This window comes from Corvus hawaiiensis, chromosome 10, assembly GCF_020740725.1.
Source record: "Corvus hawaiiensis isolate bCorHaw1 chromosome 10, bCorHaw1.pri.cur, whole genome shotgun sequence".
Taxonomy (NCBI): Eukaryota; Metazoa; Chordata; class Aves; order Passeriformes; family Corvidae; genus Corvus; species Corvus hawaiiensis.
The window spans coordinates 2,860,528-2,876,710 of NC_063222.1; the positions used below are offsets into that span (position 1 = coordinate 2,860,528).

The 16,183-nt window shown below is 61.5% G+C and overlaps 7 non-coding genes across 7 annotated transcripts; all 7 read left to right on the forward strand.

Annotated features, from left to right (window-relative positions):
- The first annotated feature begins 15 nt into the window (after positions 1-15).
- Positions 16-134, forward strand: LOC125331214. Its single transcript, XR_007205916.1, has one exon. It is a non-coding gene; the product is annotated as a 5S ribosomal RNA (ribosomal RNA).
- A 2,421-nt stretch (positions 135-2,555) lies between these two features.
- Positions 2,556-2,674, forward strand: LOC125331216. Its single transcript, XR_007205918.1, has one exon. It is a non-coding gene; the product is annotated as a 5S ribosomal RNA (ribosomal RNA).
- A 713-nt stretch (positions 2,675-3,387) lies between these two features.
- LOC125331217 lies at positions 3,388-3,506 on the forward strand. The gene has a single exon (XR_007205919.1). It is a non-coding gene; the product is annotated as a 5S ribosomal RNA (ribosomal RNA).
- A 2,748-nt stretch (positions 3,507-6,254) lies between these two features.
- Positions 6,255-6,373, forward strand: LOC125331180. The gene has a single exon (XR_007205883.1). It is a non-coding gene; the product is annotated as a 5S ribosomal RNA (ribosomal RNA).
- A 2,848-nt stretch (positions 6,374-9,221) lies between these two features.
- LOC125331192 lies at positions 9,222-9,340 on the forward strand. The gene has a single exon (XR_007205894.1). It is a non-coding gene; the product is annotated as a 5S ribosomal RNA (ribosomal RNA).
- A 2,848-nt stretch (positions 9,341-12,188) lies between these two features.
- LOC125331218 lies at positions 12,189-12,307 on the forward strand. Its single transcript, XR_007205920.1, has one exon. It is a non-coding gene; the product is annotated as a 5S ribosomal RNA (ribosomal RNA).
- Positions 12,308-14,864: 2,557 nt separating this feature from the next.
- On the forward strand, positions 14,865-14,983 carry LOC125331219. Its single transcript, XR_007205921.1, has one exon. It is a non-coding gene; the product is annotated as a 5S ribosomal RNA (ribosomal RNA).
- Positions 14,984-16,183: the final 1,200 nt, after the last annotated feature.

The following is a 16,183-nucleotide window of genomic DNA, read 5'->3' on the forward strand; positions in this document are numbered from 1 at the left end:
GTGGGGCTGAGGGGTGCCTACGGCCATACCACCCTGAGAACGCCCGATCTCGTCTGATCTCGGAAGCTAAGCAGGGTCGGGCCCGGTTAGTACTTGGATGGGAGACCGCCTGGGAATACCGGGTGCTGTAGGCTTCTTTTGCTGTCTTCCGGGGACTGCGACAGAGGTGCCTTGTTTTGTTTGGGCACATGAGCAAAGGGGCACGAGGGCCACGGTGGCCGTGGCTCGCGTGGCTCATGGGGCTTGTGTGGCTGGCGTGGCTTGTGTGGCTCTGGGTCTGGCTGCAGGTTCCGTTGTTGCCGAGGGCAGACCTGGTGGCCATGACTGTTGATGCTCACGTAGCTTTTGTAGCTTGCGCGGCTGGCGTGGCTTGTGTGGCTTGTGTGGTGCTGGGTCTGGCTGCAGGTCCCATTGTTGCCAAGGGCAGACCCGGTGGCCATGACTGTTGATGCTCCCGTAGCTTGTGTGGCTGGCGTGGCTTGTGTGGTGCCAGGTCTGGCTGCAGGTTCCGTTGTTGCCAAGGCCGAAGCAAGTGGCCATGACTGTTGATGCTCGTGTGGCTCACGTGGCTGGCGTGGCTTGTGTGGCTTGTGTGGCTCTGGGTCTGGCTGCAGGTTCCATTGTTGCCAAGGGCAGACCCGGTGGCCATGACTGTTGATGCTCCCGTAGCTTGCGTGGCTTTTGTGGCTTGTGTGGTGCTGGGTCTGTCTGTAGGTTCTGTTGTTGCCGACGGCGGCGCTGGTGTCCACGACTGTGGATACTTGCATAGCTCGTGCGGCTGGCGTGGCTTGTGTGGGTCCAGGTCTGGCTGCAGGTTCCACTGTTGCCGAGGACAGACCTGGTGGCCATGACTGTTGATGCTCGCGTGCCTGGCGTGGCTTGTGTGGCTTGCGTGGTGCTTGGTCTGGATGCAGGTGCCGTTGTTGCCAAGGCCGAAGCAAGTGGCCATGACTGTTGATGCTCACGTAGTTCGCGTGGCTGGCGTGGCTGTGGGTCTGGCTGCAGGTTCCGTTGTTGCCGAGGGCAGACCTGGTGGCCGTGACTGTTGATGCTCACGTAGCTTGCGTGGCTGGCGTTGCATTTGTGGCTTGTGTGGTGCTGGGTCTGGCTGCAGGTTCTGTTGTTGCAAAGGCCAAAGCAAGTGGCCATGACTGTTGATGCTCCCGTAGCTTGCGTAGCTTGCGTGGCCGGCGTGGCTTGTGTGGCTTGTGTGGCTCTGGGTCTGGCTGCAGGTTCCGTTGTTGCCGCGGGCAGACCTGGTGGCCGTGACTGTTGATGCTCCCGTAGCTTTTGTAGCTTGCGCGGCTGGCGTGGCTTGTGTGGCTTGTGTGGTGCTGGGTCTGGCTGCAGGTTCCGTTGTTGCCAAGGGTGAAGCAAGTGGCCATGACTGTTGATGCTCCCGTAGCTCGCGTGGCTGGCATGGTTTGAGTGGCTTGTGTGGCTCTGGGTCTGGCTGCAGGTTCCGTTGTTGGCAAGGACAGACCTGGTGGCCATGACTGTTGATGCTCACGTAGCTTGCGTTGCTGGCGTGGCTTGTGTGGCTTGTGTGGTGCCAGGTCTGGCTGCAGGTTCCGTTGTTGCCAAGGCCGAAGCAAGTGGCCATGACTGTTGATGCTCATGTAGTTCGCGTGGCTGGCGCGGCTGGCGTGGCTGGCGTGGCTGTGGATCTGGCTGCAGGTTCCGTTGTTGCCGAGGGCTGACCCAGTGGCCATGACTGGTGATGCTCACGTAGCTTGCGTGGCTGGCGTTGCATGTGTGGCTTGTGTGGTGCTGGGTCTGGCTGCAGGTTCCGTTGTTGCCAAGGGCGAAGCAAGTGGCCATGACTGTTGATGCGCGTGTGGCTGGCGTGGCTGGCGTGGCTTGTGTGGCTTGTGTGGCTCTGAGTCTGGCTGCAGGTTCCATTGTTGCCGACGGCAGCGCTGGTGGCCGTGACTGTTGATGCTCGTGTAGCTAACGTGGCTGGTGTGGCTTGAGTAGCTTGTGTGGCTCTGGGTCTGGCTGCAGGTTCCATTGTTGCCGAGGGCAGACCCGGTGGCCATGACTGTTGATGCTCCCGTAGCTTGCGTGGCTGGCATTGCATGTGAGGCTTGTGTGGTGCTGGGTCTGGCTGCAGGTTCCATTGTTGCCAAGGGCAGACCCGGTGGCCATGACTGTTGATGCTCACATAGCTTGCGTTGCTGGCGTGGCTTTTGTGGCTTGTGTGGTGCTGGGTCTGTCTGTAGGTTCTGTTGTTGCTGACGGCGGTGCTGGTGGCCATGACTGTGGATGCTTGCATAGCTCGTGCGGCTGGCGTGGCTTGAGTAGCTTGTGCAGCTCTGGGTCTGGCTGCAGGTTCCGTTGTTGCAAAGGCCAAAGCAAGTGGCCATGACTGTTGATGCTCGCGTGGCTGGCGTGGCCGGCGTGGCTTGTGTGGCCTGTGTGGCGCTTGGTCTGGCTGCAGGTTCCGTTGTTGCCGAGGGCGGCGCTGGCGGCCGTGTGCCGGGTGCGGGGGGCATTGGGGCAGGGCAGGAAGGCGCTGGCGTGTGCTGGAGAGCGCTGCTGTGGGGCTGAGGGGTGCCTACGGCCATACCACCCTGAGAACGCCCGATCTCGTCTGATCTCGGAAGCTAAGCAGGGTCGGGCCCGGTTAGTACTTGGATGGGAGACCGCCTGGGAATACCGGGTGCTGTAGGCTTCTTTTGCTGTGTCCTGGGGTCTGGGCAAGAGGTGCCTTGTTTTGTTTGGGCACACGAGCAAAGGGGCACGAGGGCAACGGTGGCCGTGGCTCGCGTGGCTCATGGGGCTTGTGTGGCTGGCGTGGCTGGCGTGGCTTGTGTGGCTTGTGTGGCTCTGGGTCTGGCTACAGGTTCCGTTGTTGGCAAGGACAGACCTGGTGGCCATGAGTGTTGATGCTCCCGTAGCTCACATGGCTGGCGTGGCTGTTGTTGCTTGTGTGGTGCCAGGTCTGGCTGCAGGTTCTGTTGTTGCCAAGGCCGAAGCAAGTGGCCATGACTGTTGATGCTCATGTAGTTCGCGTGGCCGGCGTTGCTTGTGTGGCTCTGGGTCTGCCTGCAGGTGCCATTGTTGCCGAGGGCTGACCCGGTGGCCATGACTGTTGATGCTCACGTAGCTCACGTGGCTGGCGTGGTTCGAGTAGCTTGTGCAGCTCTGGGTCTGGCTGCAGGTTCCGTTGTTGCCAAGGGCGAAGCAAGTGGCCATGACTGTTGATGCTCGCGTGGCTGGCGTGGCCGGCGTGGCTTGTGTGGCCTGTGTGGCGCTTGGTCTGGCTGCAGGTTCCGTTGTTGCCGAGGGCGGCGCTGGCGGCCGTGTGCCGGGTGCGGGGGGCATTGGGGCAGGGCAGGAAGGCGCTGGCGTGTGCTGGAGAGCGCTGCTGTGGGGCTGAGGGGTGCCTACGGCCATACCACCCTGAGAACGCCCGATCTCGTCTGATCTCGGAAGCTAAGCAGGGTCGGGCCCGGTTAGTACTTGGATGGGAGACCGCCTGGGAATACCGGGTGCTGTAGGCTTCTTTTGCTGTCTTCCGGGGACTGCGACAGAGGTGCCTTGTTTTGTTTGGGCACATGAGCAAAGGGGCACGAGGGCCACGGTGGCCGTGGCTCGCGTGGCTCATGGGGCTTGTGTGGCTGGCGTGGCTTGTGTGGCTCTGGGTCTGGCTGCAGGTTCCGTTGTTGCCGCGGGCAGACCTGGTGGCCATGACTGTTGATGCTCACGTAGCTTTTGTAGCTTGCGCGGCTGGCGTGGCTTGTGTGGCTTGTGTGGTGCTGGGTCTGGCTGCAGGTCCCATTGTTGCCAAGGGCAGACCCCGTGGCCATGACTGTTGATGCTCCCGTAGCTTGTGTGGCTGGCGTGGCTTGTGTGGTGCCAGCTCTGGCTGCAGGTTCCGTTGTTGCCAAGGCCGAAGCAAGTGGCCATGACTGTTGATGCTCGTGTGGCTCACATGGCTGGTGTGGCTTGTGTGGCTTGTGTGGCTCTGGGTCTGGCTGCAGGTTCCATTGTTGCCAAGGGCAGACCCGGTGGCCATGACTGTTGATGCTCCCGTAGCTTGCGTGGCTTTTGTGGCTTGTGTGGTGCTGGGTCTGTCTGTAGGTTCTGTTGTTGCCGACGGCGGCGCTGGTGTCCACGACTGTGGATGCTTGCATAGCTCGTGCGGCTGGCGTGGCTTGTGTGGGTCCAGGTCTGGCTGCAGGTTCCACTGTTGCCGAGGACAGACCTGGTGGCCATGACTGTTGATGCTCGCGTGCCTGGCGTGGCTTGTGTGGCTTGCGTGGTGCTTGGTCTGGATGCAGGTGCCGTTGTTGCCAAGGCCGAAGCAAGTGGCCATGACTGTTGATGCTCACGTAGTTCGCGTGGCCGGCGGGGCTTGTGAGGCTTGTGTGGCTCTGGGTCCAGCTGCAGGTTCCGTTGTTGCCGACGGCGGCGCTGGTGGCCGTGAGTGTTGATGCTCCCGTAGCTCGCGTGGCTGGCGTGGTTTGAGTTGCTTGTGTGGCTCTGGGTCTGGCTGCAGGTTCCGTTGTTGCCGAGGGCAGACCTGGTGGCCATGACTGTTGATGCTCACGTAGCTCACGTGGCTGGCGTGGCTTGTGTGGCTTGTGTGGTGCTGGGTCTGGCTGCAGGTTCCGTTGTTGCCAAGGCCGAAGCAAGTGGCCATGACTGTTGATGCTCATGTAGTTCGCGTGGCTGGCGTGGCTGTGGGTCTGGCTGCAGGTTCCGTTGTTGCCGAGGGCAGACCTGGTGGCCGTGACTGTTGATGCTCACGTAGCTTGCGTGGCTGGCGTTGCATTTGTGGCTTGTGTGGTGCTGGGTCTGGCTGCAGGTTCTGTTGTTGCAAAGGCCAAAGCAAGTGGCCATGACTGTTGATGCTCCCGTAGCTTGCGTAGCTTGCGTGGCCGGCGTGGCTTGTGTGGCTTGTGTGGCTCTGGGTCTGGCTGCAGGTTCCGTTGTTGCCGCGGGCAGACCTGGTGGCCGTGACTGTTGATGCTCCCGTAGCTTTTGTAGCTTGCGCGGCTGGCGTGGCTTGTGTGGCTTGTGTGGTGCTGGGTCTGGCTGCAGGTTCCGTTGTTGCCAAGGGTGAAGCAAGTGGCCATGACTGTTGATGCTCCCGTAGCTCGCGTGGCTGGCATGGTTTGAGTGGCTTGTGTGGCTCTGGGTCTGGCTGCAGGTTCCGTTGTTGGCAAGGACAGACCTGGTGGCCATGACTGTTGATGCTCACGTAGCTTGCGTTGCTGGCGTGGCTTGTGTGGCTTGTGTGGTGCCAGGTCTGGCTGCAGGTTCCGTTGTTGCCAAGGCCGAAGCAAGTGGCCATGACTGTTGATGCTCATGTAGTTCGCGTGGCTGGCGCGGCTGGCGTGGCTGGCGTGGCTGTGGATCTGGCTGCAGGTTCCGTTGTTGCCGAGGGCTGACCCAGTGGCCATGACTGGTGATGCTCACGTAGCTTGCGTGGCTGGCGTTGCATGTGTGGCTTGTGTGGTGCTGGGTCTGGCTGCAGGTTCCGTTGTTGCCAAGGGCGAAGCAAGTGGCCATGACTGTTGATGCGCGTGTGGCTGGCGTGGCTGGCGTGGCTTGTGTGGCTTGTGTGGCTCTGAGTCTGGCTGCAGGTTCCATTGTTGCCGACGGCAGCGCTGGTGGCCGTGACTGTTGATGCTCGTGTAGCTAACGTGGCTGGTGTGGCTTGAGTAGCTTGTGTGGCTCTGGGTCTGGCTGCAGGTTCCATTGTTGCCGAGGGCAGACCCGGTGGCCATGACTGTTGATGCTCCCGTAGCTTGCGTGGCTGGCATTGCATGTGAGGCTTGTGTGGTGCTGGGTCTGGCTGCAGGTTCCATTGTTGCCAAGGGCAGACCCGGTGGCCATGACTGTTGATGCTCACATAGCTTGCGTTGCTGGCGTGGCTTTTGTGGCTTGTGTGGTGCTGGGTCTGTCTGTAGGTTCTGTTGTTGCTGACGGCGGTGCTGGTGGCCATGACTGTGGATGCTTGCATAGCTCGTGCGGCTGGCGTGGCTTGAGTAGCTTGTGCAGCTCTGGGTCTGGCTGCAGGTTCCGTTGTTGCAAAGGCCAAAGCAAGTGGCCATGACTGTTGATGCTCGCGTGGCTGGCGTGGCCGGCGTGGCTTGTGTGGCCTGTGTGGCGCTTGGTCTGGCTGCAGGTTCCGTTGTTGCCGAGGGCGGCGCTGGCGGCCGTGTGCCGGGTGCGGGGGGCATTGGGGCAGGGCAGGAAGGCGCTGGCGTGTGCTGGAGAGCGCTGCTGTGGGGCTGAGGGGTGCCTACGGCCATACCACCCTGAGAACGCCCGATCTCGTCTGATCTCGGAAGCTAAGCAGGGTCGGGCCCGGTTAGTACTTGGATGGGAGACCACCTGGGAATACCGGGTGCTGTAGGCTTCTTTTGCTGTCTTCCGGGGACTGCGACAGAGGTGCCTTGTTTTGTTTGGGCACACGAGCAAAGGGGCACAAGGGCAACGGTGGCCGTGGCTCGCGTGGCTCATGGGGCTTGTGTGGCTGGCGTGGCTTGTGTGGCTCTGGGTCTGGCTGCAGGTTCCGTTGTTGCCGCGGGCAGACCTGGTGGCCATGACTGTTGATGCTCACGTAGCTTTTGTAGCTTGCGCGGCTGGCGTGGCTTGTGTGGTTTGTGTGGTGCTGGGTCTGGCTGCAGGTCCCATTGTTGCCAAGGGCAGACCCCGTGGCCATGACTGTTGATGCTCCCGTAGCTTGTGTGGCTGGCGTGGCTTGTGTGGTGCCAGCTCTGGCTGCAGGTTCCGTTGTTGCCAAGGCCGAAGCAAGTGGCCATGACTGTTGATGCTCGTGTGGCTCACGTGGCTGGCGTGGCTTGTGTGGCTTGTGTGGCTCTGGGTCTGGCTGCAGGTTCCATTGTTGCCAAGGGCAGACCCGGTGGCCATGACTGTTGATGCTCCCGTAGCTTGCGTGGCTTTTGTGGCTTGTGTGGTGCTGGGTCTGTCTGTAGGTTCTGTTGTTGCCGACGGCGGCGCTGGTGTCCACGACTGTGGATGCTTGCATAGCTCGTGCGGCTGGCGTGGCTTGTGTGGGTCCAGGTCTGGCTGCAGGTTCCACTGTTGCCGAGGACAGACCTGGTGGCCATGACTGTTGATGCTCGCGTGCCTGGCGTGGCTTGTGTGGCTTGCGTGGTGCTTGGTCTGGATGCAGGTGCCGTTGTTGCCAAGGCCGAAGCAAGTGGCCATGACTGTTGATGCTCACGTAGTTCGCGTGGCCGGCGGGGCTTGTGAGGCTTGTGTGGCTCTGGGTCCAGCTGCAGGTTCCGTTGTTGCCGACGGCGGCGCTGGTGGCCGTGACTGTTGATGCTCCCGTAGCTCGCGTGGCTGGCGTGGTTTGAGTTGCTTGTGTGGCTCTGGGTCTGGCTGCAGGTTCCGTTGTTGCCGCGGGCAGACCTGGTGGCCATGACTGTTGATGCTCACGTAGCTCACGTGGCTGGCGTGGCTTGTGTGGCTTGTGTGGTGCTGGGTCTGGCTGCAGGTCCCATTGTTGCCAAGGGCAGACCCGGTGGCCATGACTGTTGATGCTCCCGTAGCTTGCGTGGCTGGCGTGGCTTGTGTGGTGCCAGGTCTGGCTGCAGGTTCCGTTGTTGCCAAGGCCGAAGCAAGTGGCCATGACTGTTGATGCTCATGTAGTTCGCGTGGCTGGCGTGGCTGTGGGTCTGGCTGCAGGTTCCGTTGTTGCCGAGGGCAGACCTGGTGGCCGTGACTGTTGATGCTCACGTAGCTTGCGTGGCTGGCGTTGCATTTGTGGCTTGTGTGGTGCTGGGTCTGGCTGCAGGTTCTGTTGTTGCAAAGGCCAAAGCAAGTGGCCATGACTGTTGATGCTCCCGTAGCTTGCGTAGCTTGCGTGGCCGGCGTGGCTTGTGTGGCTTGTGTGGCTCTGGGTCTGGCTGCAGGTTCCGTTGTTGCCGCGGGCAGACCTGGTGGCCGTGACTGTTGATGCTCCCGTAGCTTTTGTAGCTTGCGCAGCTGGCGTGGCTTGTGTGGCTTGTGTGGTGCTGGGTCTGGCTGCAGGTTCCGTTGTTGCCAAGGGTGAAGCAAGTGGCCATGACTGTTGATGCTCCCGTAGCTCGCGTGGCTGGCGTGGTTTGAGTGGCTTGTGTGGCTCTGGGTCTGGCTGCAGGTTCCGTTGTTGGCAAGGACAGACCTGGTGGCCATGACTGTTGATGCTCACGTAGCTTGCGTGGCTGGCGTGGCTTGTGTGGCTTGTGTGGTGCCAGGTCTGGCTGCAGGTTCCGTTGTTGCCAAGGCCGAAGCAAGTGGCCATGACTGTTGATGCTCATGTAGTTCGCGTGGCTGGCGCGGCTGGCGTGGCTGGCGTGGCTGTGGATCTGGCTGCAGGTTCCGTTGTTGCCGAGGGCTGACCCAGTGGCCATGACTGGTGATGCTCACGTAGCTTGCGTGGCTGGCGTTGCATGTGTGGCTTGTGTGGTGCTGGGTCTGGCTGCAGGTTCCGTTGTTGCCAAGGGCGAAGCAAGTGGCCATGACTGTTGATGCGCGTGTGGCTGGCGTGGCTGGCGTGGCTTGTGTGGCTTGTGTGGCTCTGAGTCTGGCTGCAGGTTCCATTGTTGCCGACGGCAGCGCTGGTGGCCGTGACTGTTGATGCTCGTGTAGCTAACGTGGCTGGTGTGGCTTGAGTAGCTTGTGTGGCTCTGGGTCTGGCTGCAGGTTCCATTGTTGCCGAGGGCAGACCCGGTGGCCATGACTGTTGATGCTCCCGTAGCTTGCGTGGCTGGCATTGCATGTGAGGCTTGTGTGGTGCTGGGTCTGGCTGCAGGTTCCATTGTTGCCAAGGGCAGACCCGGTGGCCATGACTGTTGATGCTCACATAGCTTGCGTTGCTGGCGTGGCTTTTGTGGCTTGTGTGGTGCTGGGTCTGTCTGTAGGTTCTGTTGTTGCTGACGGCGGTGCTGGTGGCCATGACTGTGGATGCTTGCATAGCTCGTGCGGCTGGCGTGGCTTGAGTAGCTTGTGCAGCTCTGGGTCTGGCTGCAGGTTCCGTTGTTGCAAAGGCCAAAGCAAGTGGCCATGACTGTTGATGCTCGCGTGGCTGGCGTGGCCGGCGTGGCTTGTGTGGCCTGTGTGGCGCTTGGTCTGGCTGCAGGTTCCGTTGTTGCCGAGGGCGGCGCTGGCGGCCGTGTGCCGGGTGCGGGGGGCATTGGGGCAGGGCAGGAAGGCGCTGGCGTGTGCTGGAGAGCGCTGCTGTGGGGCTGAGGGGTGCCTACGGCCATACCACCCTGAGAACGCCCGATCTCGTCTGATCTCGGAAGCTAAGCAGGGTCGGGCCCGGTTAGTACTTGGATGGGAGACCACCTGGGAATACCGGGTGCTGTAGGCTTCTTTTGCTGTCTTCCGGGGACTGCGACAGAGGTGCCTTGTTTTGTTTGGGCACACGAGCAAAGGGGCACAAGGGCAACGGTGGCCGTGGCTCGCGTGGCTCATGGGGCTTGTGTGGCTGGCGTGGCTTGTGTGGCTCTGGGTCTGGCTGCAGGTTCCGTTGTTGCCGCGGGCAGACCTGGTGGCCATGACTGTTGATGCTCACGTAGCTTTTGTAGCTTGCGCGGCTGGCGTGGCTTGTGTGGTTTGTGTGGTGCTGGGTCTGGCTGCAGGTCCCATTGTTGCCAAGGGCAGACCCCGTGGCCATGACTGTTGATGCTCCCGTAGCTTGTGTGGCTGGCGTGGCTTGTGTGGTGCCAGCTCTGGCTGCAGGTTCCGTTGTTGCCAAGGCCGAAGCAAGTGGCCATGACTGTTGATGCTCGTGTGGCTCACGTGGCTGGCGTGGCTTGTGTGGCTTGTGTGGCTCTGGGTCTGGCTGCAGGTTCCATTGTTGCCAAGGGCAGACCCGGTGGCCATGACTGTTGATGCTCCCGTAGCTTGCGTGGCTTTTGTGGCTTGTGTGGTGCTGGGTCTGTCTGTAGGTTCTGTTGTTGCCGACGGCGGCGCTGGTGTCCACGACTGTGGATGCTTGCATAGCTCGTGCGGCTGGCGTGGCTTGTGTGGGTCCAGGTCTGGCTGCAGGTTCCACTGTTGCCGAGGACAGACCTGGTGGCCATGACTGTTGATGCTCGCGTGCCTGGCGTGGCTTGTGTGGCTTGCGTGGTGCTTGGTCTGGATGCAGGTGCCGTTGTTGCCAAGGCCGAAGCAAGTGGCCATGACTGTTGATGCTCACGTAGTTCGCGTGGCCGGCGGGGCTTGTGAGGCTTGTGTGGCTCTGGGTCCAGCTGCAGGTTCCGTTGTTGCCGACGGCGGCGCTGGTGGCCGTGACTGTTGATGCTCCCGTAGCTCGCGTGGCTGGCGTGGTTTGAGTTGCTTGTGTGGCTCTGGGTCTGGCTGCAGGTTCCGTTGTTGCCGCGGGCAGACCTGGTGGCCATGACTGTTGATGCTCACGTAGCTCACGTGGCTGGCGTGGCTTGTGTGGCTTGTGTGGTGCTGGGTCTGGCTGCAGGTCCCATTGTTGCCAAGGGCAGACCCGGTGGCCATGACTGTTGATGCTCCCGTAGCTTGCGTGGCTGGCGTGGCTTGTGTGGTGCCAGGTCTGGCTGCAGGTTCCGTTGTTGCCAAGGCCGAAGCAAGTGGCCATGACTGTTGATGCTCATGTAGTTCGCGTGGCTGGCGTGGCTGTGGGTCTGGCTGCAGGTTCCGTTGTTGCCGAGGGCAGACCTGGTGGCCGTGACTGTTGATGCTCACGTAGCTTGCGTGGCTGGCGTTGCATTTGTGGCTTGTGTGGTGCTGGGTCTGGCTGCAGGTTCTGTTGTTGCAAAGGCCAAAGCAAGTGGCCATGACTGTTGATGCTCCCGTAGCTTGCGTAGCTTGCGTGGCCGGCGTGGCTTGTGTGGCTTGTGTGGCTCTGGGTCTGGCTGCAGGTTCCGTTGTTGCCGCGGGCAGACCTGGTGGCCGTGACTGTTGATGCTCCCGTAGCTTTTGTAGCTTGCGCGGCTGGCGTGGCTTGTGTGGCTTGTGTGGTGCTGGGTCTGGCTGCAGGTTCCGTTGTTGCCAAGGGTGAAGCAAGTGGCCATGACTGTTGATGCTCCCGTAGCTTGCGCGGCTGGCGTGGTTTGAGTGGCTTGTGTGGCTCTGGGTCTGGCTGCAGGTTCCGTTGTTGGCAAGGACAGACCTGGTGGCCGTGACTGTTGATGCTCACGTAGCTTGCGTGGCTGGCGTGGCTTGTGTGGCTTGTGTGGTGCCAGGTCTGGCTGCAGGTTCCGTTGTTGCCAAGGCCGAAGCAAGTGGCCATGACTGTTGATGCTCATGTAGTTCGCGTGGCTGGCGCGGCTGGCGTGGCTGGCGTGGCTGTGGATCTGGCTGCAGGTTCCGTTGTTGCCGAGGGCTGACCCAGTGGCCATGACTGGTGATGCTCACGTAGCTTGCGTGGCTGGCGTTGCATGTGTGGCTTGTGTGGTGCTGGGTCTGGCTGCAGGTTCCGTTGTTGCCAAGGGCGAAGCAAGTGGCCATGACTGTTGATGCGCGTGTGGCTGGCGTGGCTGGCGTGGCTTGTGTGGCTTGTGTGGCTCTGAGTCTGGCTGCAGGTTCCATTGTTGCCGACGGCAGCGCTGGTGGCCGTGACTGTTGATGCTCGTGTAGCTAACGTGGCTGGTGTGGCTTGAGTAGCTTGTGTGGCTCTGGGTCTGGCTGCAGGTTCCATTGTTGCCGAGGGCAGACCCGGTGGCCATGACTGTTGATGCTCCCGTAGCTTGCGTGGCTGGCATTGCATGTGAGGCTTGTGTGGTGCTGGGTCTGGCTGCAGGTTCCATTGTTGCCAAGGGCAGACCCGGTGGCCATGACTGTTGATGCTCACATAGCTTGCGTTGCTGGCGTGGCTTTTGTGGCTTGTGTGGTGCTGGGTCTGTCTGTAGGTTCTGTTGTTGCTGACGGCGGTGCTGGTGGCCATGACTGTGGATGCTTGCATAGCTCGTGCGGCTGGCGTGGCTTGAGTAGCTTGTGCAGCTCTGGGTCTGGCTGCAGGTTCCGTTGTTGCAAAGGCCAAAGCAAGTGGCCATGACTGTTGATGCTCGCGTGGCTGGCGTGGCCGGCGTGGCTTGTGTGGCCTGTGTGGCGCTTGGTCTGGCTGCAGGTTCCGTTGTTGCCGAGGGCGGCGCTGGCGGCCGTGTGCCGGGTGCGGGGGGCATTGGGGCAGGGCAGGAAGGCGCTGGCGTGTGCTGGAGAGCGCTGCTGTGGGGCTGAGGGGTGCCTACGGCCATACCACCCTGAGAACGCCCGATCTCGTCTGATCTCGGAAGCTAAGCAGGGTCGGGCCCGGTTAGTACTTGGATGGGAGACCGCCTGGGAATACCGGGTGCTGTAGGCTTCTTTTGCTGTGTCCTGGGGTCTGGGCAAGAGGTGCCTTGTTTTGTTTGGGCACACGAGCAAAGGGGCACAAGGGCAACGGTGGCCGTGGCTCGCGTGGCTCATGGGGCTTGTGTGGCTGGCGTGGCTTGTGTGGCTCTGGGTCTGGCTGCAGGTTCCGTTGTTGCCGCGGGCAGACCTGGTGGCCATGACTGTTGATGCTCACGTAGCTTTTGTAGCTTGCGCGGCTGGCGTGGCTTGTGTGGCTTGTGTGGTGCTGGGTCTGGCTGCAGGTCCCATTGTTGCCAAGGGCAGACCCCGTGGCCATGACTGTTGATGCTCCCGTAGCTTGTGTGGCTGGCGTGGCTTGTGTGGTGCCAGCTCTGGCTGCAGGTTCCGTTGTTGCCAAGGCCGAAGCAAGTGGCCATGACTGTTGATGCTCGTGTGGCTCACGTGGCTGGCGTGGCTTGTGTGGCTTGTGTGGCTCTGGGTCTGGCTGCAGGTTCCATTGTTGCCAAGGGCAGACCCGGTGGCCATGACTGTTGATGCTCCCGTAGCTTGCGTGGCTTTTGTGGCTTGTGTGGTGCTGGGTCTGTCTGTAGGTTCTGTTGTTGCCGACGGCGGCGCTGGTGTCCACGACTGTGGATGCTTGCATAGCTCGTGCGGCTGGCGTGGCTTGTGTGGGTCCAGGCCTGGCTGCAGGTTCCACTGTTGCCGAGGACAGACCTGGTGGCCATGACTGTTGATGCTCGCGTGCCTGGCGTGGCTTGTGTGGCTTGCGTGGTGCTTGGTCTGGATGCAGGTGCCGTTGTTGCCAAGGCCGAAGCAAGTGGCCATGACTGTTGATGCTCACGTAGTTCGCGTGGCCGGCGGGGCTTGTGAGGCTTGTGTGGCTCTGGGTCCAGCTGCAGGTTCCGTTGTTGCCGACGGCGGCGCTGGTGGCCGTGACTGTTGATGCTCCCGTAGCTCGCGTGGCTGGCGTGGTTTGAGTTGCTTGTGTGGCTCTGGGTCTGGCTGCAGGTTCCGTTGTTGCCGCGGGCAGACCTGGTGGCCATGACTGTTGATGCTCACGTAGCTCACGTGGCTGGCGTGGCTTGTGTGGCTTGTGTGGTGCTGGGTCTGGCTGCAGGTTCTGTTGTTGCAAAGGCCAAAGCAAGTGGCCATGACTGTTGATGCTCCCGTAGCTTGCGTAGCTTGCGTGGCCGGCGTGGCTTGTGTGGCTTGTGTGGCTCTGGGTCTGGCTGCAGGTTCCGTTGTTGCCGCGGGCAGACCTGGTGGCCGTGACTGTTGATGCTCCCGTAGCTTTTGTAGCTTGCGCGGCTGGCGTGGCTTGTGTGGCTTGTGTGGTGCTGGGTCTGGCTGCAGGTTCCGTTGTTGCCAAGGGTGAAGCAAGTGGCCATGACTGTTGATGCTCCCGTAGCTCGCGTGGCTGGCATGGTTTGAGTGGCTTGTGTGGCTCTGGGTCTGGCTGCAGGTTCCGTTGTTGGCAAGGACAGACCTGGTGGCCATGACTGTTGATGCTCACGTAGCTTGCGTGGCTGGCGTGGCTTGTGTGGCTTGTGTGGTGCCAGGTCTGGCTGCAGGTTCCGTTGTTGCCAAGGCCGAAGCAAGTGGCCATGACTGTTGATGCTCATGTAGTTCGCGTGGCTGGCGCGGCTGGCGTGGCTGGCGTGGCTGGCGTGGCTGTGGATCTGGCTGCAGGTTCCGTTGTTGCCGAGGGCTGACCCAGTGGCCATGACTGGTGATGCTCACGTAGCTTGCGTGGCTGGCGTTGCATGTGTGGCTTGTGTGGTGCTGGGTCTGGCTGCAGGTTCCGTTGTTGCCAAGGGCGAAGCAAGTGGCCATGACTGTTGATGCGCGTGTGGCTGGCGTGGCTGGCGTGGCTTGTGTGGCTTGTGTGGCTCTGAGTCTGGCTGCAGGTTCCATTGTTGCCGACGGCAGCGCTGGTGGCCGTGACTGTTGATGCTCGTGTAGCTAACGTGGCTGGTGTGGCTTGAGTAGCTTGTGTGGCTCTGGGTCTGGCTGCAGGTTCCATTGTTGCCGAGGGCAGACCCGGTGGCCATGACTGTTGATGCTCCCGTAGCTTGCGTGGCTGGCATTGCATGTGAGGCTTGTGTGGTGCTGGGTCTGGCTGCAGGTTCCATTGTTGCCAAGGGCAGACCCGGTGGCCATGACTGTTGATGCTCACATAGCTTGCGTTGCTGGCGTGGCTTTTGTGGCTTGTGTGGTGCTGGGTCTGTCTGTAGGTTCTGTTGTTGCTGACGGCGGTGCTGGTGGCCATGACTGTGGATGCTTGCATAGCTCGTGCGGCTGGCGTGGCTTGAGTAGCTTGTGCAGCTCTGGGTCTGGCTGCAGGTTCCGTTGTTGCAAAGGCCAAAGCAAGTGGCCATGACTGTTGATGCTCGCGTGGCTGGCGTGGCCGGCGTGGCTTGTGTGGCCTGTGTGGCGCTTGGTCTGGCTGCAGGTTCCGTTGTTGCCGAGGGCGGCGCTGGCGGCCGTGTGCCGGGTGCGGGGGGCATTGGGGCAGGGCAGGAAGGCGCTGGCGTGTGCTGGAGAGCGCTGCTGTGGGGCTGAGGGGTGCCTACGGCCATACCACCCTGAGAACGCCCGATCTCGTCTGATCTCGGAAGCTAAGCAGGGTCGGGCCCGGTTAGTACTTGGATGGGAGACCGCCTGGGAATACCGGGTGCTGTAGGCTTCTTTTGCTGTCTTCCGGGGACTGCGACAGAGGTGCCTTGTTTTGTTTGGGCACATGAGCAAAGGGGCACGAGGGCCACGGTGGCCGTGGCTCGCGTGGCTCATGGGGCTTGTGTGGCTGGCGTGGCTTGTGTGGCTCTGGGTCTGGCTGCAGGTTCCGTTGTTGCCGAGGGCAGACCTGGTGGCCATGACTGTTGATGCTCACGTAGCTTTTGTAGCTTGCGCGGCTGGCGTGGCTTGTGTGGCTTGTGTGGTGCTGGGTCTGGCTGCAGGTCCCATTGTTGCCAAGGGCAGACCCGGTGGCCATGACTGTTGATGCTCCCGTAGCTTGTGTGGCTGGCGTGGCTTGTGTGGTGCCAGGTCTGGCTGCAGGTTCCGTTGTTGCCAAGGCCGAAGCAAGTGGCCATGACTGTTGATGCTCGTGTGGCTCACGTGGCTGGCGTGGCTTGTGTGGCTTGTGTGGCTCTGGGTCTGGCTGCAGGTTCCATTGTTGCCAAGGGCAGACCCGGTGGCCATGACTGTTGATGCTCCCGTAGCTTGCGTGGCTTTTGTGGCTTGTGTGGTGCTGGGTCTGTCTGTAGGTTCTGTTGTTGCCGACGGCGGCGCTGGTGTCCACGACTGTGGATACTTGCATAGCTCGTGCGGCTGGCGTGGCTTGTGTGGGTCCAGGTCTGGCTGCAGGTTCCACTGTTGCCGAGGACAGACCTGGTGGCCATGACTGTTGATGCTCGCGTGCCTGGCGTGGCTTGTGTGGCTTGCGTGGTGCTTGGTCTGGATGCAGGTGCCGTTGTTGCCAAGGCCGAAGCAAGTGGCCATGACTGTTGATGCTCACGTAGTTCGCGTGGCTGGCGTGGCTGTGGGTCTGGCTGCAGGTTCCGTTGTTGCCGAGGGCAGACCTGGTGGCCGTGACTGTTGATGCTCACGTAGCTTGCGTGGCTGGCGTTGCATTTGTGGCTTGTGTGGTGCTGGGTCTGGCTGCAGGTTCTGTTGTTGCAAAGGCCAAAGCAAGTGGCCATGACTGTTGATGCTCCCGTAGCTTGCGTAGCTTGCGTGGCCGGCGTGGCTTGTGTGGCTTGTGTGGCTCTGGGTCTGGCTGCAGGTTCCGTTGTTGCCGCGGGCAGACCTGGTGGCCGTGACTGTTGATGCTCCCGTAGCTTTTGTAGCTTGCGCGGCTGGCGTGGCTTGTGTGGCTTGTGTGGTG